The sequence below is a fragment of the Nycticebus coucang genome, chromosome 13, assembly GCF_027406575.1.
Source record: "Nycticebus coucang isolate mNycCou1 chromosome 13, mNycCou1.pri, whole genome shotgun sequence".
NCBI lineage: Eukaryota > Metazoa > Chordata > Mammalia > Primates > Lorisidae > Nycticebus > Nycticebus coucang.
The window spans coordinates 47,286,461-47,307,511 of NC_069792.1; the positions used below are offsets into that span (position 1 = coordinate 47,286,461).

The 21,051-nt window shown below is 42.4% G+C and overlaps 2 pseudogenes; both read left to right on the forward strand.

Moving 5' to 3' along the window:
* The first annotated feature begins 1,956 nt into the window (after positions 1 to 1,956).
* On the forward strand, positions 1,957 to 4,732 carry LOC128563834 (E3 ubiquitin-protein ligase RNF130-like; annotated as a pseudogene).
* A 4-nt stretch (positions 4,733 to 4,736) lies between these two features.
* LOC128563832 (telomeric repeat-binding factor 1-like) overlaps positions 4,737 to 21,051 on the forward strand; it is a 59,200-nt pseudogene continuing 42,885 nt past the window's right edge.

The following is a 21,051-nucleotide window of genomic DNA, read 5'->3' on the forward strand; positions in this document are numbered from 1 at the left end:
AATGTACTTAAGCCACTCGACTGTGCACATAAAAATGGATAAGATGGTAAATTTTATGCTATGTGTATTTTACAATATTTTTATAAAAGGTAGCTTTATATCACTATTATAAATAACAACCTTTTGTCCTAAAGGAAAGGTCTCCCTAAAGACAATTAGGTGCTGAAGCCTGCTAAAGCTGTGCACAGAGACCTCATCTCTCTTTAATTAAAGGGGAAATCAGCAAGTACCAGGAAGCGTTAAAAGCACTCTGGAATCAATTCTGTCCTTGGCAAACTCAAGACTGAAAGAGAGCCTCAGAGAGAGCCACCTTCTCCCCATTGGTCTATCAGGGGGATGTCTGTGGGGGATTAGAACCATTTCTTAAGCTAGGGATCATGGGCATCCTACACTTTGAAAGACACACACTCCCCCATTCAGGACAAGGGTATAGGGACCAAGAGTAGCTCAGGCAAAGCAGGCCAGACCAAACCCAGTGGGGGAAGCAAAGAACCCCATGAGGTCCTAGAAATGGCCCAGGCTGTTTCATCAAGGAATTCTCCAGGTACTCCTTGCCCTAAAGGTGGGGCCTCCAACTGGGACCCCTCCCTCTAGGGTGGGGACTCCATTGCTCTGGACTAGGGGCCTGGAGGTAAGTGAATAGGTAAAAGTCAGTCTCAATCGGCCAGGGCACAGTAGACCCGATGGAAGAGATAGAACTAGAAGGAGAAACTGTGAACGATGTAGACAAGAAGGCACCAGTAGGGTGGTGCCTGTGGCTCAAATGAGTAGGGCGCCAGCCCCATATACTAGAGGTGCTGGGTTCAAACCTAGCCCCAGCCAAAAAAAAAAAAAAAAAAACTGCAAAAAGAAGGCACCAATAGACGTCTGATGTTTTAGCCTGCACTGCATCCATGCCCTTTTCCTGGAAACAGTGCTTCAGTTTGCTTTTGGGAAACTGTCTCCTCTCCATTCTCAGTATATTTGGTTGCGCAAGGCTGAATCCACCCACTCCTCACAGTAGGAGGCAGGAGACCAAGCCCCAGCTAGTCAGATGTCATCCTTCCTCCCCTGCTCTCCACAACCACTCTGTAAGATCCTGAATTCAGGCGCTCTTGAAGATACACCCATTCTACCCCCTAGCTTTTGCTTTAGAATGATGCATGTTTTTTTTTTTTTGTAGAGGCAGAGTCTCACTTTACCACCCTCGGTAGAGTGCCATGGCGTCACACGGCTCACAGCAACCGCCAGGTCTTGGGCTTACATGATTCTCTTGCCTCAGCCTCCCGAGTAGCTGGGACTACGGCGCCCGCTACAACGCCCGGCTATTTTTTTGTTGCAGTTTGGCCGGGGCTGGGTTCGAACCCACCACCCTCGGTATATGGGGCTGGGGCCCTACTCACTGAGCCACAGGCGCCGCCCAGAGTGATGCATGTCTTAACTAAAATGGGTGTGTGTGTGGAGAGAGATGAGCAGCAGATCTCATTACAATCTTCTGGTCCAGGGCCCCTGGAGGTTTTCCTCTTGTCTGTAGAGGTCATTCCCAACCACTCAAGTGCCCCTGCAGTTCTGGGTTTAGTAGGCCCCCACACTCTTACGTACAGAGACATCTCCCAACCATGATGTCACCTGTACGACTTGGAGTTGAATAGTTGGGTATTAAATCTCTTAGACATGTAATTTTAAATACTTGTTTTAAAGTTTTGGCTTTTTTGTATTCTGTGCTCAAACGTTTCCATACACTATTGGAAAGCTCCTGGGCTCTAGGCCTAGTGACTGTCACGCCTGCCAAACAAACAGGATCGAGCGCGGGTGCAAAAGGCTAGTGGTCGCCTCAGACCCTCGTGCAAGCAGGCGGGAGCGGGCATGTCTTGCACGCATGCGCGCGGGGCGGGGCTGCCTCAGGCCTGCGCGTTGCCGTCATGTCGGCTGGGCGGGGCGGCGGCGGAGGCGCGCCAGCGGCGTCGGGCCAGCGGACGAGATCTTACGTCTGAGGCCAACCTTGGGGCGCATCCTCACAGAGCTGCCCCTCTATACCCCCGCCGCATCCAGGCGAGGCGGCCCACTCTCAGAGGTATGGAGAGGGCCACCCCCCTTAGTTCTTGCGTGACCCCGAGTAAACGACCGCGTGCGGCCTGAACCGCGGTCCTGGGCGAGGGACCGATGGGCGCGTCCCCGCAAGCGGACCGCGGACATGAGGGCGGCGGGCGGTGGAGCCGCGGCACCGAGGCGAGCCGTGCTCGTGCTCGCGCCCGCACAAGCCCCGGCCGCGCCCGCCCCGCCTCTCGGAGCCGGCAGCAGAGCCCCGTCCGCAAGCGGCAGCAACGGCTGCCTGAGGGACGATGAGCGGCGCGGCGCGGCGCGGGCGGGCCTGGCTCGGCTCGCGGCGCTCACACTGCTGACCTGCAGCCTGTGGCCAGCGCGGGCGGACAGCGCGAGCCAAGAGTACTACACGGCGCTCATCAACGTGACGGTGCAGGAGCCCGACCCCGGTGCCCCGCTCAACGTTCCGCATCGACTGCGGGCGCTACGTGCTCGACTCGCCCAAGGCGGAGGTGCGCGGTCAGGTGCTGGCAACGCTGCCCCTGCACGGAGGTGAGTTTGGGGCCGCGGAAAGGGCAGCCTGGGATGCGGTGGCGGGCCTGGCCTCCGGCCCCGGTGCCGACTGGCCGCGATGCGCCCCTCGGCAGACGGCCCCTGCAGGGTAGGGGTTCTGTGGTGTAGAGCCGGCCTGCTCGTGCCTGGGAATGAGGCTCCAGAGGCGGTATTGGGTTTTCCCCCTTTTAAGAAAGACTTGGAACGTTCTTTTTTCGGTTTAAGTAGCTTGTTTACTGGAGGGCATTGAACTGCGAGTTTGTAGGGACAGCTAGACAAAGGAGGTGGTGCAAGAGTGCAAAACTAATTCATGGTGGATGAGATCGCAACCTGTGCTTTGGAATCTGCAGTTTGTTCCGGAAATCAAGGACCTAACCCTGGATTGATTGGCTTTCCAAGTCTGAGATCTTTTTCTGGTGGAAAAAACGTGCCATTTTTCTTAAATGGTCATGGGGCGGTGGGTAGGAGAAAATGGGCATCTTCTCTGTTGCTTTTGGCTCTTGTTCTGCCCCCGTGGTTTTGTAATTTGACGCCTGAAATTTTCACATTATGAATAATCTGATGCTAATTGGAACTACTAACGAAGTCTTCGTTCGGTTTACAGTTGACAACCAAGAAGGAAATAGCTAAAATTTTCAAGAATTGTCTTTGAAACCGTTTGCCTTAACGTCTTGTTCCTTTTTTTTTTTTTTTTTTTTAATAAAGCGGGGTTCTGTTTATTTGGTGTAAAACACACATATATGTATATATATATTTTTTAAATTGCTGGTCATATTTTTAAGGAAATATTTTCCACGTTGTGTAATATGATTTTGGGGGGTTTTGGCCCACTTGGAACTTTTGGGAAATGTTCACCACCGCATTCTCATCCTGAGAAAGCTGAAAGATTTTTTTTTTTCACTGCTGTTCATGTTAGGATGACCTAAACTAGGCAACCTAAATAAGGTAATGGTGTTTGTTTTTATACTCTAAAATATTAACATATCGTGCCCTTCTGAGATCTGTATCTGTGTGCTAAAGCAGTAAGCTGTTTCTTCTTTGAAGTAATCGGGCTGGGAAAAAAAGAATCACAGAAGGCTTTTTGTGTGGCTTGTCTCTAACATAGGCTAGGCTTTTCCAAGTTTTTCACCTTAATGTGCATTTTTCATCTCCACTTTGTTAAAAATGGCAGTCAGGATCCCATCTTGGCCATAGAAACAACTTTTGTCTTGGGTTCATTCAGTACACATTTGTCTGCCTGCTCTGTGCCAGTCACTGTGGTTGGGATGCATAATGTCTGCAAACTAGGGCAATAACAATGGTAGCCTATTTTCTGGTGGGGGAAACCATGGAGTCACGTGGAAGAGTAGAAAGAGGAAGAGAGGCAAGCAGTTCTGGAGCAAGAGCTGCTGGCCCTGTGCAGTGTTTTGAAATCTCTGGTTTGTCTTTGAGGGAGGCTTGGTTCCCTCAAGCACCACAAATCCATAACCTTAACTTTGGATTGTTGCCTCCAAAGTGTTCCCAATATGCTTAAATTACTTGTTGCTTACCGCCCACCCCAAACAAAAACTCCCATATCTTTGAGAAAGCAAAGCTATTTTAGGTGTTTCGATAGAAGGGAATTGGAAACTAGCTGATGTGAACTGATGTGTGGGTGAAGGCTAGTCTTCATATGGGAAGAGCATTATAGGAGTAAAGGTTCTGAGTCACACCTGTGCTATATGCCTGTGTGACATTGGAAAAAGTAATTCTGCATAGCCTCAGTTCCTTCATGTAAACTGGAATGATGGAGTACTTACCTCTTCAGGTTTTTGACCGATTTAAATGGTTGCTTAATTCTGAAAAGAGGAGATATGTTAACCTAAAGAAATCTCTATCGGTGGAGTTTTAGACACTGCGGCAAAATGAACAAATTTGTACAGTGTGTGGAGATTTGAGTGTGAGATCAGTTCCTCCGAGTTTCTTTCTTCCTTTCCTTGATTCTCAAGGGTGGTCATTTTGTACGTTTCCCACCTGGTTCCAAAATCAGTTTGCTTCAGGTTTTCTCTTGGTGTTGGTGGTGGTATCTATCCTACAGGTCAGTGGTTCTCAACTGTCCTAATGCCGCAACCCTTTAATACAGTTCCCACAGGTTGAGAACCGCTGCTATCTGGTCTGGCTTTGTACCAAGGAGTATTCACACATGAGATCTTTCAGTTCAACAAATACTGATTGAATCCTACTGTCAGCACCAATCAAGGAACTACTGAAGAAGGAAGGGTAACAGCAGTGAGAAAACAGCGGTGAGAAAACATAAAAAGTTTTTATAAGTTAGGCTACCTGTAAATTGTTTCTAAGCCTGTGGGTTTATGTGAAATCCAAGGCGTTCTGCTTTTGCAGTAGGAACTTTGAAATGTATTTTAAAAGCAAGAATGGTGATAGAAATCTGTAAAATTATTCATGTTTAAAATAATGGTTTGAAATGGTAACAATATTTGGGTATTTCACATTATAGTATCGTTTTAGTGAGTTTCAAAGTTTCTTTTACTTTTGGGAAAAATAGTTCAGTCCTATGCTCTTTATGTGCTTATAATTTTGAATTGAGTTCTTGGTATTTATTGAGGATTTATTGTGTGTTGACATCAAGCAAAGTGATGTTCAAATTACACAAACATGAAAGTAATGAGGCAGATTCCTGGCTCAAAAACAGCTATAGTCGATAATGTGAAATTTATGAAATTTCATCTTGAGGTTAGGTGTTTGGTACAAATGTAAAAACAAAAGAACTTTATAGTTTTCCTAGAGCTTTAAAATGATGGCTCATTTTAAATCTTTTTTTTTTGAGACAGAGTCTCATGTTGCCCTGGGTAGAGTGCTGTGGTGTCACAGTTCACAGTAACTTCAGACTCTTGGGCTTAAGTGATTCTCTTGCCTCAGCCTCCCAAGTAGCTGGGACTAAAGGTGCCCACCACAACACTTGGCTATTTTTGTTGTAGTTGTCATTGTTGTTTAGCAGGCCTGGGCCGGGTTCGAACCTGCCAACCCTGGTGTATGTGGTCGCCACCCTAACCACTGAGCTATGGACCCAGAGCCTCATTTTAAATCTTGATTTGTGAAATTAGTAAGTTTTCTGTTTTGCAGCACTACTACTACATATGTGAATTACAAAGGTAGGCATGTGTGAATTATTGAATCAGATTTATTTGTCCTATACTTTTAAAGGGGCAAACTGGCAATTTTTTATTAGACTCTTTGATATTTTGGGTTGGGCAGGACTCAATCCTGTAATCCCAGCACTGTGGGGAGCCAAGGGGGGAGGATCCCTTGAGGTCAGGAGTTCAATACCACCCTGAGCAAGAGGGAGACCCTATCTCTACTAAAAATAGAAAAATTAGGTTGGGAGGCTGAGGCAGGAGGATCGCATGAACACAGGAGTTTGTGAACTGTCTGACTCCACTGCACTCAATCCTGGGGAACAGAGTGAGACTCTGCCTGCCCCTCCCCGCCTCCCCAAAAAAGTACATTTTGAAAAATTTCACACTTTACATAGTACACTTTATGGAGTACTTCATAAACAAGTGCTGTACTCTGAAAATAATATCTGTGTGCTTAGTGAAATGCTCTGGTGAGTGGAGATGCATTTTTGAGGGGGCTTACAATTTTTTTTTTTTTTTAGGGTTTAAAACAACACAGATTTATTATGTTACATTTTCCTTTTTTTTTTTTTTATTGTTGGGGATTCATTGAGGGTACAATAAGCCAGTTACACTGATGGGGGCTTACAATTTTTGTATTTTTTTTTAACCAAACAGCAGAAATTTATTCTCTCTTAGTTCTACAAGGTAGGAGTTGGAAATGAAGATGTCAGCAACCTCCAAAGGTTCTAGAAAAGAGTCCTTGTCTGTTGCAGCTTCCGGTAGCCCTAGGCATTCCTTGGCGGTGGCAGCACCAACCCAGTTTCCGCTTTCTGTCTTCACATGGCAGTTTTCTTGTGTGTCTGTGTCTCCAATTCTCCTTCTCCTGATCAGGACACCAATATCTGGACTTGGGTCCACCCCAATCCAGTATGATCTCGTCTTTACTTGGTTGCATCTCTTTGGAGTGCCAGGAACTGGTGGTGAATGAGTTAACCCACAGCAGTCATGTCACTTATAGTCATACCTCCATTACTCACTCACATCAGAGCAGAGACATCATCACTTGTCAGGGAGCCTCTGGAAAACTGTGCAGTATATCCCTGTGAAGTGTTTCGGTGTTCTTGGACTTGGCACTCAGTTGAACTGCCTTGGGGAGAGCTTGAGCAGGAGTGTGGAGAACTTTGGGCATTGTCTGGGGCCCCAGACTGAGCCACCGAGCTGGGCGCAGGAAGCCGTTGTGAAAGAACTGCCCCACAATTTTTGTATTTTAACTGATAAAGAATTCATTCTTAGAAACTGAGTTTTGAAAAGAGTCTGTCTTGTGTTTATGCACAGATTTACAGTTGCTTTTTTACTACTTAAACAGTAAACTTAGAACTAGGAACAAATTTTTGAGACAGAGTCTCACTCTGTTGCCCTGGGTAGGGTACTGTGGTGTCATAGCTCACAGCAACCTCAAACTCTTGGGGGTTCAAGTGATACTCTTGCCTCAGCCTCCTGAGTATCTGGGACTACAGGCGCCTGCCACAAAGCCCAGCTAGTGTTAGAGACAGGGTCTCACTCTTGCTCAAGCTAGTCTCCAAATCCTGAGCTCAAGCAATCCACCTGCCTAAGGCCTTCCAGAGTGCTAGAGGAGTGCTAGGATTATAGGCGTGAGCCACTGGGCCCGGCCTCTTAGGTACAAAACTTTTAATGCCTTTGCAGAGCACACTTGCTAGTGTCTGCTGTGGAGCAGGTGTTGTAAATATGCTTTTTATGTGTATGCACACTAACTTCTTGTTTGGGCACAGAGTAGGGCTTGGGAGAGGAGAAGGCTCTATGTTGATGTTGTGATTATGTATGTAGGTGTTCTGGTGGAAAGAATTGCTTTGAATAGAAATGTTCAGGATTGGTTGTTTACCCTTAGAGAATAATTTGACCCAATGATAAACCTTTTCTACTAACTTGCTGACTGTAGGAATGCAATAAATTTCAAAAAAAAAATCTTTGTTTTTTTATATTTTTAAAAAGTGATCCTATTAGATAAACCTGTAATTGGTTTTAGAACTTCTCATAAGCAGTGCAGAAGATTGATGTGAAATAGGAATTTGGATAAAAAGGGTTATGTTAGAATTCATAATGGCAAAAGCAAGGGCTTTCAGACATAGAGATTTGAAAATATTCAGAGAAAAAGTGTATACTACTTTTCCTTTAAAAACTATCTTAGGGAAGATTTGATTCCTAAATTATCCCAAACCGTGAACTTCTGGAAGTTAGATAGAATGTCGTCTTTGTTTTAGCCAAGCACCTAAGACTGTACCTGACACTAGCAAGCCACAGGGATGTGCAATTGCATTTAATCCTGTGGGACTTAGTCTGCTACTGAAACTGATGGCATTGACAAGTGGAGGGGGAGAGGGCAATAATGGACAGAGCATACTTTATAGGTCCTCTGTTTTTTGTGCTAAATTGTAAATGATATAGAGACCAAAGGAACAACAGCAACAAATTTGGATTTGTCTAGAAAGGTTTCTTAGAAAAAGTGGAATTTTAACTCAAAAACTTGAGTGGAATTTCTGCTTCCGCTCATAAGAGAGTGATGAGCACTGGGTTACATTCCCACTTTAGTTGATGCAAAAACCTAAGTTGTTTATAAAATAGTAGTTTTAGAAATCAGTTAATAAGCAGCACAGGACATTGATCCCTAAGAAAAGGGAAATCAACAAGGGAGTCCTATCAACACTGCAGGTTATTGCCTGAAGTTTCCAGGCTGCAGAGGAGGAAGGAGGAACCCTCCATAGAGTCTGGTGGTCTTGCAGAGTTGAAGAGGGCATTCAGAGCTTCTGGAGGCTGATGCAGTATGCGTGTCCAAGATTAGGAAGGATACCAGAGAGCTGGGAGTTGCACAGGAGAGCCACTGTGGGGAGGGGGAAGTCCTGTGAAGGTTTGGTTTAGCATGAATCTGTGAATTTCATGAAGAAACTGCCAGAGGCTGGGAAGAAGAATGGCCAGAAGTTGGCAGGTGGAAAAATTTTTAGAGTTCTCAGAAGGCTGGAATAGTTCTTACTGTTACTAATCAAAGTAGAAAGACCTTCTGATGCACAGTGCATGGACTGAGGCCAAATTAACCCTGAGACTCCCCTGACAAACCTTCAAAAGAAACCATAAAAATATCTGATTGTACTTAACTGGTCCCAGAACAAAACCCCATAATATTTCAAGGAATATATCAAAATTCAGCTGCCCCCTCCCGCCCCCCCTTTACAACCCCCCCCCCCGAGCATTCAATCAAAAATTACCAGGCATGGGAAAAAAACAGGAAAATATAACCCATAACTGGAAAAAGGTCCAGAAATTACATAAATGACAGAATTCCAGATGAGGATGTTAAAACAGCCATTACGAATAACACTAATTATGTTCACAGAGCTAAGCGAAAACATGAATATGAGGGCATAAATGGATATAAAAAAGACACATCAAACTTCAGCCTTGAGAAGGTGTGGGATTTATACTAACAGAAAAAAGAAGAAATAGTATAATGAGAAGATGATAATTCTTGTTTTGCTCTCAGTTGACATGGATTGGATACGTACTGTGTACCAGGAATGGTGCTAAATATTTCATATGGGTCGCATTTACTCCTCGTAACAGCCCTGGCTTCTTACCCTCCCTCTGTGGATAGGCAATTCAGAGCACTCGGGTCTCCTGTTTAGTGCCTTTTTTCTTTATAGCACTTAACATGATTGGAAATTAGATATCTACTTTCTTGTTTGTTTCTGAGGGTAGGGATCCTGTCTCTTGTGTACACTCTTGTTTGTATATTCAGGGATTAATGTGGCACTTGGGACATAATGGGGTGGTGCTGAGTCATTAATGTTGGGTGAATTAAAGAGAGGGAGGTGACTCAGTGGCTGTGCAACCTTGGGGACTTGGCAGAGCTGGGCCTTCCTGCAGGTCTGACTTTAGTGCCCACATTGTAACCACTTGTTTATACTGCTCCCAAGTGGGTTAAATAAATGATGATCTAGCCACTCAGTGACTGTTACACAGCCATAAAAGAGGATCATTGTGAAAGCTGTGCGCATGCTGCAAAAGTAAAACAAGGTGATTGACCCCATGACTGTGCTGAATTTATTTACAGTGGACAAGGACCCAGAGTAATATGCAAAAATGAAAATGATTGTGTTATATAGATTAGGTCATGAGAAATATTTCTCTATTTTAAAATAATTATTGTTAATTTTCACTACAAAAGGGGGAAAGTTATGTTCTCTGAAAAGGATAACCATGAACAAGTAAGTCTTTGCAGGTTGACTCTTTTTTTCTTTTTAATTCCCTAGCTTTAAGTAAAAAAGAATGATTCCCAAGCATTTTTTAGGATAAGTAGGGAACTGGAAGATAGTAGGGATATATTGAAAAAGGCGTGTTTCTCTAGACCAGGGCTACTTGGTCCAAATAGGAAGCAAGCCAAAACATGGCATGAGTTTGAGCATTTAGTGAATCCTAGCAAAGAAAATGGGATCCTAGTACAGGACTTGACTTTTTTGTAATATTTATTTGCTTATTATGTTAATGTTTTTACTGGTTTTGTTGGTTTTCCTGTTAGAATGAACCAGGAAAAGTAGTTTAGTTAAAAGTACTAAAGACTTAATTCTAGGTGCAGAGCAGAAACCTTGAGAACATATAAACATAAATAACAAAGGTGGAGGAATGGAAAAGAAAGAAGATTGTGGGGTAAGGAGATTTAAGGGATAGTCTGTAGTTGCAGAAACTAGAAAAGCTTAATTGGCCACAGAGGAAAACAATGAAATGCTAAAATGAGGAGAAAGGGGAGATGGAGAAGAATAATTGAGCAGAATTCTGACTTATGACATCATGTATCCACAGATAATGTCCAAAGTCAACAAGCCAAGAAATAGTGGCTATAGCCAGTGTAGAACTGTGAGGGCAGGCCAACAGAAGAACTATTAGTAGAAAGTAGTTGCCTATGGGGGTAGGGGCGGGTGGGATTGATGAGGCAGTTGCACTTCATTGTAGACATTGGATGAGTTTACTGTGCATACAGTAAGACTCCCACTCTTTCTCTTCTGCTCACTGCAGGTGAGTCTGCTATATATTTTTTTCTCCTTTGAAGAAGGTCCTTACTTTTCCAACATCTGAGCTCTTCTCTGCCTCTACTGACATGCTGTGGAATTTAGGATTCTGCACAAACTCAGGAGATCTCTTCCTATGGAATCAGGAAAGGCTACTGGTGAATTAAGTGATTTTGTTTCATTAACTTATTGCAGTATCTCCTGTGTTGTCTGGCTTGTAGCATTTCTCTTTCCTATGGCAACTACCTCCCTGCTTTTTGTGGTATTCTTTGTATTGTACACAGTGTGAACCTGTTCCCTGATCCCCATCAGATAGCTGTGAGTTGCCTTTCTGCCGCCTTCTGCCTTCTCTCTCCTCTTCTTATTTGGTGTATGTAATTCCATGATTCTTACTGATAATCACCCCTTTTCCTTCGGTCCTCTAAAAATACTTTGTATTTACAAAAACATTTTATAAATTTCCATCCTGTGTAAACCATGCACCATTCACCTATCCCATGTGTCGCGGACCGCCTGTCGATGGGTCTCAATCTGAGGGTGCTCAGGGCGAACGTTACAGGTTGATTGAAAGGTCGACGCAGGATGAAATGACAAACTGCCACACACCACGAGTGATGATGAAAACAGTTGTACTTTACTGATTTTTAAGTCTGGTATTTATACATTTTCTTCCCAGGGTTTAAACAATGTAATCATTATTTTGCTTATGCTTACAAATTATCTTTGTGTCTGCATATGCGGTTTATCATGCATTACATGTTTTCAAGGTTTTTTGTTTTTTGGGGAGGTGGCTTATCTTTTCAAGGTTTTTCCTCTAGGGAGGTGGTTTTATCAGTAACACCTGGTTGCTTCCCCTTATCTAGGAATGTCAAGGTTTGTGACTTCTCTTAGTTCTATAACTCTTTTCAGTTTCTTATGATCTTATTTTTAGAATAGCTGGACATAGTCTTTTATGTATAATGTTTGACTACTTCTATATATATATATATATTTTTACCTCTATTAGTAACTACTAATAGTAAACTACTCTATTGATTTGTATTACATATGAAAATTAGTGAAGTAAGATGTTTTTCTAAGTGAAGTTTTACTGCGGGCGGTGATAGTGCATGTCATGTTGAAACATCTTGTTTGCTGTGCCTGCATTGTCTCAAGTCACTGACATTTATGGTAGGGATGTGCTGTTGACCAGGCTTACTTGGAGCCACTGAGTTCGGCACAGCCATTCTTGCTGTGTTTAATTGTGGATCAGTAAGTCATTATGTTTATTCTTAGTTTCTCAAAACAATCAGGCATTCAGCTCAACAAACAGGTTTCAGGGTAAAGGTTTCTTAGGCTTTTATGCCGCACCTCGTGAGTCATTACGTTCACTAAAAGGCATGCTAGGCAACTTATGCGCTGCTGTCGCAGCCAGGGGGGCTGGGGGTATCGCTCCGGGGAGCACAGACCACCTAACCACGTAGTTTACAACGCGGACAGTGCCACCTCACCACGGCTAGATGCCGGGGGTGCGGCACCCATGCCCCCAAACTAAGCAGCTGAATGTTGCTGGAACAAAGTTCTAGAACCCAGCTGCTTGAAGTTTGAGTTTATACACTTTAAGCAAAACAAAATGGGCACTTAACAATGACCAATAATCCAAAAATGTTTTCTTATGAAGAAATAAGACAACCCACAGAGACAATATTTTTTTTTCTCTCCACATGCCTCCTGTGATCTCTTTCTGTGCCTTTAATTTTGGCCTTGACCTCTCCTCTAAGCTCTAGATTTGTACATTCATTTGCCTACTTGGTATCTTAAATATCTCAAAGACATCTCTAAATCCATAAGCTCCTAATGCAGCTTTGACTTTTTTCTAACATTCCAGTCTTTACCACTGCTCCCCAGTTTTTCCCACCTTGGGAAGTTGTATTGTTTGTTATTTAAACAAACTTAGTAGTCATCCTTTGCTGCTTTTCCTCACACTCAACGTGTAATCCATCTTCCACAATTTACCTTTAGAATATATCGTATCTTTCGTGCCATTTTCACAGCTGCCATCTTAGTTCAGGCAACTGTCATTTCCTACTCTTTCTTGGGCTCTGGCTGCAGCCAGAATGATCTTGAAGGTTCATGTGGGCATTTCACTCCTTGCTGAAACCCCGTTAGTGACTTCCTGTCACCCTGAGAATGGGCATTTTCTGTGCCATCTAAGGTGCTCACTGCTTGGGCTGGCTTCAGGCTCTGTGTCCCCCTCCCTCAAGCCATCTCCCTCTTGCTCACTTGAAACCATTCTGATATTCTTTCAGTTCTTGGACTTCCGAGTTTTCTTTGCAGTGTGTACCCTCTGGCTGGCATCCCACCCATCTCTACCTCCTTTTCCCCTACACAGTGTTACCAGCATTAGTGGAATCTTACAGAAGTTCTTTAGTTATATAAAATGGTCAGTTAAAGAGAGAGAGATAAGGGAGGGGAAATATAGAATCTTAGAATTTAAGGGTTATCAGTGATCAGTAAGTCTGGCCTCTCCCCTGAGGCTTCAACATTCCTATCAGATGATTGTACAGCTTAAGCTTGAACAAATGCAGTGACAGAAAGCTGCCACATTTGTCTCTGGAGAACAGTGTTAGTCTTTTTCATCTGAAAAATAAATTGGTTCAGGTATTTAATACAGTCATTAATTTCTTTGTTTGACTCAAGTCCTCTAGTGACTAACCTTTGGGCTTTGTATCCCTACTTATTTTGATTATAGTAATCTATTAATATCCCACTTAAAGGATGTCTATGGCCTGAGTATTGGTGTCCCCACCAAATTCGTATGTTGAAACTTAATCACCAATGAGATAGTATTAAGAGGTGGGGCCTTTAGGAAGGGATTGAGTCATGAGGACAGAGCCATCATTAATGGGATAATAGTGCCCTTATACAGAGGTTGGAGGGAGGGCATATATTTACCCTTCCTCTCATATGAGGAAGGCACCATCTGTGAGTAAGGAAGTGGACCCTCACCATACCCTGAATCGGCACCAGCCTTGATCTCACAGCTTCCAGAACTGTGAGAAATAAACCGATGCTATTTATATATTACTCAAGCTAAGCTATTTTGTTGTAGCAGCTCCAATGGACTAAAATGGGGTTGAATGGTGTCTTGCAAAAATTCATGAGTACTTACAACCTCAGAATGTGACTGTATAATGTATACATGATCTATGTGTTTATGATTTAATAAAAAAAGAATGACTTTATTTGGAAATAGAATCTTTGAAGATGTAATTAGTTAAGGAAGATGAGATCGTGTAAGTTTCCAGTGGGCCCTAAATCCAATGACTAATGTCCTAATAAGAAGAGAGAAAGATTACAGAGAGAGACAGAGAAGCAGAGAAGGTGGCTGGGGAAAGGAGGAGGTAGACAGAAATGATTACTCTGCCACAACCGGGGAGTAAGTACCAAGGATTGCAATTACCAGAAGCTAGAGGACAGGTTTGGTTTCTTCCCTGAACCAGAAACAACCAGTCTTGCAAACACCTTGGTTTTTGGACTTCTGGCCTCCAGAACTGTGACAGTAAAAAGACTGTTTTAAAATGTTGGAAAATTTTTTTGATTTTTTTTTTTTTCTTTGAGACAGAGCTTCAGTCTCTTGTGATAGGCTAGAGCAGTGGTTCTCAACCTTCCTAATGCTGCAGTGTATTTTCATTGTTAAAAAGGGGTCGCGACCCACAGGTTGAGAACCACTGGGCTAGAGTGTTGGTGGTAGCCTAGCTCACAGCAACCTCAAATTCCTGGGCTCAAGCAATCCTTTTGTTTCAGCTTTCCAAGTAGCTGGGACTATAAGCACCTGCCACAACACCCAGCTAATTTTTCTGTTTTTATAGAGATGGGGTCTCTTGCTCAGGCTGGTCTTGAACTCCTGAGCTCAAGGGACCTCCCACTTCAGCCTCCCAGAGTGCTAAAGTTATAGGTGTGAGCCACCCTACCCAGCCTGTTGGAAGATTTTTTATTGCTGCTTAAATTTTGTTACATGACATTGGTCTGTTCAGTTGTTTCTTCCTGATTGAGCTTAGGGAAGTTGTGTGTTTCCAAGAATTTTTCCATTTCCTTAGTGTTTTCAAGTTGATATGCATAGAGACTTTCATAATCAGAGATGATATTTTGTATTTCTTTGGTATCAGTTGTATCTCCTTTTTTCATTTCTGATTGAGTGTATAAGGGTCCTTTTTTGTTTCTGGAGCAAGAAGTTTGTCAATTTTGTTTATGTTTTCAAAGAACTAATTTTTTGTTTTATTAATCTTCTGTGTAATTCTTTTGGAATCATTTTCACTGAGTTCTGTTCTAACCTTCCTTTTATAATGCTGGGTTTAGGATTGGTTTACTCTTTCTCTTCTAATTCCTTAAGACAATTCATTAGATTACTGATTGGTGATCTGTCTTTGGACAAAGGCATTGAAGGCTGTGAATTTTTCTCTTAGGACTGCTTTTGCAGCATCTCACAGATGTTGGTTAATTTGTGTCCCCTTTGTCTTTTTGCTTAAAAAAATCTTTTGATTTTCATTTTAATTTTTTTCCTTAACCCTATGATTGTCCAGGAGTAACTTGTTTAATTTCCATGACTTTATGTAGAGTTGAGTGTTTCTTGGAATTGATTTCTAATTTTATTCCACTGCGGTCTAAGAAGATATGTGGGGGGTTTTATTGTTTGTTTTTTTAATTTTTTGAGACATGTTTTGTGGCTTAGGATGTGATCAGTCTTAGGGAGGGGGGTGGGGCCTTGGTGTGTGCCACATCTTTTGGGGGCAAGGCACGATTGCAAGAGGGACTTTACCTAACAAATGCAATCAGTGTAACCTGGTTTATTGTACCCTCAGTGAATCTCCAACAGTAAAAAAAAAAAAAAAAAGAATGTACATTCAGTAGTTTGGGGGTAGAATGTTCTGTAAATATTTGTTCGGCCTGTTTGTTTTAGAGTCCTGTTTACACATGTATATAGATATATATATTTATTTTATTTTTTTTTTTTTCTGCTTTGAGGTCTGTCCTGTCAGTGTAGTGTTGAAGTCCCTGGCTATTACCGTCCTACAGTTTATCATTTTATTTAGATAAGGTAGGTTTTGCCTTATGAATCTGGGAGCACCTGTGTTAAATGCATAGATATTTGGGATTGTTCTAGCTTCTTATGGATTGAATTCATTATTCTATAATGACCATCTTTATCTGTCTTTCTTTTTATTGCGTTTAAGTCCATGTCAACGGATATGAGCATGACCACAACAGCTTTCATTTGGTTTCCATTTACATGGAGTATTGTTTCCATCCCTTCACCTTGAGTCTGAATGAGTCCTTGTGGGTAAGATGTGTTTCCTGGAGACAGTAGGTACTTGGCTTGTATTTTTTTTTATCCATTTAGGCAATCTTTGTCTCTTAAGTGGGACTTCAAGCCATTCACATTTATTGAAAGAATTGATAAGTGGGATGGATTTCTATTCATCCTGTTGTGTATAACTTTATTGCTTTGTTTTAGCTCTTGAGCCGTTGTGGTGTCTGGGCTCTAAACTTGAGCATTTGGATGGTTTTACTCTGCTGAGTGTTATTGTGTTCATCAGTTAGAATGCTGATCTGACACTTTCCACAGGTCTGGTCTTGACAGTTTCCCTCAACATTTGCTATTCTGAGAAAGTTTTCATTTCTGCCTCAGATAAGGAACTTAGTTTTGCAGGATACAAAATTCTAGGCTGTCTGTTCTGTTTGAGAAGACAGAGAATGGGACTCCAGTCCCCTCTGGCATGTAAAGTCTCAGTTGAGAAGTCTTCAGTTTGTTGGATGGATTTTCCTTTGTTAGGCCACATGATGCTTTCACCTTACTGTTCATAGGAGTTCTGTTGTGTTAACTTTGTCCAGTCCCATGACTGTATGTTATGGTTATGTCTCTTGATGATGAATCCTATTGTGCTTCTAGTGCCTTAGATGTCCAGATTTCTAGCAAGACTGGGAAATTCTCCTCCAGTATTTCTTCAAATAGGTTTTGTGTATTTTCTTTTTGACCCTCAGCGATGTAGGCTTTGTTTGTGTCTCTTATTTTTTTGTTCTTTCTTTTTGACTGACTTGTTTAATTCAAAGATGTTGTTTCCTTGCTCTGAGGTTTTTTTCTTCTGCCTACTCTAGCCTGTTCTTAAGTCTTTCCACTGTGTTTTGTATTTCTTCGAATGAATTTTTCATTTCCAGAAGCTCTGCTTGATTTTTTTAAAATAATTGTATTTCTATATTCATTTCTTGCATTGTTTTTGTGGTTTCTTTGTGTTGGGTTTCTGTTTTCTCCTGTACTTCATTGAGCTTCCTTAAAATCCATGTTATTCTTTACCAGCCATTTAAATATTATTGTTTTGGTTGGTTTCTGTTGATACAGAGCTTTTATGTGTGTTTTTTTTTTTTTTTTTTTTTTGTGGTGATCTTCCACTCAGTTTTCTGTGTATCTGGAGATCTTCTGTTGATTTCTTCTCATCTGGACCAGCTTTTCCTTCTTATTTTTGGATTTTCTTTTTACGTTTGTTATAATGTTATGGTAGCCACAGGAAACTAATATAAAAGGAAGACCCAAAGTGAATACAGTATTGCAGGTTTCATTTTGCTAGTGCAAGAGAGAGTGGAACTACTTTTATCCATCTTCCTGGATATATGCCTAAAGTCATATAAGTTATTTTGGTATTCCTAATCACTGACTCATACTGAGCTTGCTGTTGATTAAAGCTTTGGAGTCTTTCGTAGAGGCTGCTCCTAAGCTGTATAATTTTGTCTTTGTTAGATTCAGCCTGTTTGTTCAGCTTTTCAAGTTATTTTTTGAATCCCAATGTGTCATCCACAGTCTTTACTTTCTAGCTGCTTGTGTCACTAATAAATGTCATGAACATGCTTTCTGTATCTTTATCCAAATTAGTGGTTCTTAACCTTCTGGATTTTAAAAATCCCCTTTAAGACTTTTAAAGCTATAGACCTTTCTGCAGAAAAATACATATTAATATTTATGTAGGTGAACACAAAACTTTAATAAGGTTTAGAAGGTTCATTTGCCTCTTAAAGCCCCAAGTGGTCCATGGACCCAAAATTAAGAATCCCTGTGTTAAGTTATTGATTAAAGTACTGAAGAGTGAATGGACAGACCTTTTGTAGTGTGCTATTAAAAACCTAGGATGATAGAAATTATTCCATTAATCAGCACCCTTGGGAGGTGAGCATTTCACAGTTTTTAAATTTATTTTACTGACTTGACATTTAATATGTATTTCTTTGTCTTATGATCTCATAAAGCGTGTAATCAAAACTTTGGTAGAGAAAACTTGAAGATATTTACTCTGTTCCTGCTTGACTAGGCCAGGAACCAGGGCGAAAAAGGAAATGAATGTTTCATGGCTTAGCCATAGTGTATTAGTTTCCTATTACCACTGTAACAAATGACCACAACTAGGTGGCCTAACACAACACAGATTTAAATTTTTACAGTTTTGGAGGTCAGAGGTCCCAGTGGGTTTCACTGGGCTATAATCAAGGTGTTGGCAAGACTGCACTGCTTCTGGAGGCTCTAAGGTAGAGTCAATTTCCTTGTCTTTTTCAGCTTGTAGAAGCTGCTTATGTTCCTGGCCTGTGTCCTTCATCTTCACATCTCTCTTTTCAACTTTCTGCTTCTCTCGTCCACATTTAAAAGACCTGTGGTAACATTGGGCCCACCCAGATGGTGCAGGAAGAATGTAAAGCAGTGGTTCTCAAGCTTCCTAATGATTCTTAACGCTGCGATCCTTTAATACAGTTCGTCATGTTGTGGTGACCTCCAACCATAAAATTATTTTCGTTGCTGCTTCATAACTGTAATTTTGCTAGTGTTCTGAATCGTAATGTAAGTATTTGATACGCAGGATGTATTTTCATTGTTACAAAGGGGTCTTGACCATGGTTGAGAACAGCTGGCCTAAAGACAGCTGATTATTCACCTTACTTTCACTGCAACCTTCATTCCCCTTTGACATTCAATGTAACCTGGTCACAGGTCCTGGGGATCAGGACATGGACATCTTTGTGGGAACTATTAGTTTGCCTAAAACACCCAGCAAACCTGTGCTAGCACCCTGTGATTATAACTTTGTCTTCACATTGTCTGTTCCTTCAATAATCATTTCTGAAATGTGGTTAAGGATTAGCTGTACCTAATCCTCAGTGGCTTCATTGTTAGCACAGTTCACCTTCATTGTTTGGTAAATATTTGAGTGCTATTTATACAGGTTAGTTTCCTAACCTTCCTTTTCTATGACTCCTCAAAGGTCACTGTCAGTGATGCAGTTTCTCATTTACATGTTGTTGCCTGGATCAGAAATCCTCAGGGACAATTTCTTCAAGTATTCGTTTATCAAATAATTATTAAGTACCTACTGCATGCCAGGCAGGACAAGAGGATCTGATCCAGCAGCCATCTGGTATCCTTTATCTGACATGGGAAGAGTGCGCCTCAGGGGAGTGTGGAAGTGTTTAAGGTTATGATAAGACAATTAAGGACAATGAAGCTCCTGGGGGGGAGGGGAGGAAAATCAGAGAGTTTGAATGAGGGAGCGGGGTGGGGCCTTGGTGTGTGCCACACCTTCTGGGGGCAAGACATGATTGCAGGAAGGACTTTACCTAACAAATGCAATCATTGTAACATGGTTTATTGTACCCTTGATGAATCCCCAACAATAAAAAAAAAAAAAAAAGAAATCCTCTAAACTAAGTGTGTGCCACCTTCAAATTCACGGAACAGAGGTGGTACTAGAGTCTACAGTTCCATAAAGATTATAAGACAGGATCCTTAGCATGACTGATAAAATAACATCATCTCACTTTTATATAGCTTCTTCTTGTTCCCACCTCAGAGATAAATAAATCTTGATAGCTCCACATCAGCAGTGAGGGGACAAGTACTTTCCCAACTCTGTGATAAAGAGTCAAATTTTATCCAGAGTCAAAGAACAAGTAACAGAAGAAAACATAATTAAACCAACTTAATACTATCGGATACAATTGACCATACTCCTGAAAAAACATCTTGAGAACACTTACCCGGCATCCTCTGTGTGAGGGGACCACTGCAGACACCGCTCGCCTCGCCCTCTCCTTGTTGAATGCAGAGGTTGTTATAAAGGCCGGGACTAGAAAAGGGAGAATTGCACTGAATACAGGTTGCCAAAGTACTCAGAGCAGCATTTCCCAGCCTTTGTTTAATATTGGTCTAAATATCTCCATTTCTAAATTCACAGCACACTATCAAGGGGTGAAATGAGGCTGTAACAGTGTCCCCAGAACCAAATTCGATAAAGATTTGTGTGTGTGCAGATGGGGAGAGAAGGAACTGCAGGCTTTTGGCAAACAGGAGAAATGGAGCTCCACAAAACTACCTTCAGTTCACATAGATGTGCAACAGCCTCAGACTATGAAGAGTTTCATGTCTGTGGCATCCATGCGTTGACAGAGCACAGTCTCAAAATTATACAGACTATCCACGACAGCTATAGAGAAAAAATCACGAAGACAAATGATAACAATGTGTAACATACATTTATTACTAAGTAAAAGCCAGAAATGAGGAGCAAGGAATACGGAGTATAGATAACAGGACAAGGGAGTGGAAGGGCGGAGTAAATGAACATGTTTCCAGGGGGTGTAAGGGAGTGGCAGGGGAGAGTAAATGAAGGTAGCTCGAAGGTGGACACAGTCCCAGGACAGGTCCCCTCGACCTTGATGTTGTTGTTGGCCTATTCAAATGGTGGTTCTGGCTCCCAGGAGAAGCTGTGGCTGCAGGACAGAGAGGCAGCTATGAGGCCACCAGGAACAGAATTCAGGTCCCCCGCCCAGGGTCTGCCTGGCAGGCCTGGACTCCTGGCACCCAGCAGTCACCATGCCCCAGGGACTGTTGGTGACCAGGGAAAAATGGCCACAGGGTCTTTGCAGCTGGCCACCAGACACACTCCTGATCAGAGATGCACAAAGGTCCCCCTACCCTCCCTCCGCCAACCTGGCAGGCACTCACCTACTGTACCACTCCAGTGGGTTCATGCTTTGGAACCAGGACTGAAAATCTTTGTCCGGTTGAAAACCGAAATTACTGGCAGTCACCTGCAACAACTGCAGCTGCTGGAGGATCTTGCTGGCCTGGAGCCAGAGAGAAGGATGGATGCTGACTGAGCCGGGGGGAAGATTCTGAAGGGGCCATGTTGGGAAGGGCAAGGGGCCCATCTCTGGGGCCTTTCTCTGGAGTGGTTCCCTTCTCCCCTCCCAACCTATGAAGGCCCGGTCTGTCCTCAGAGTTGGATATAAAG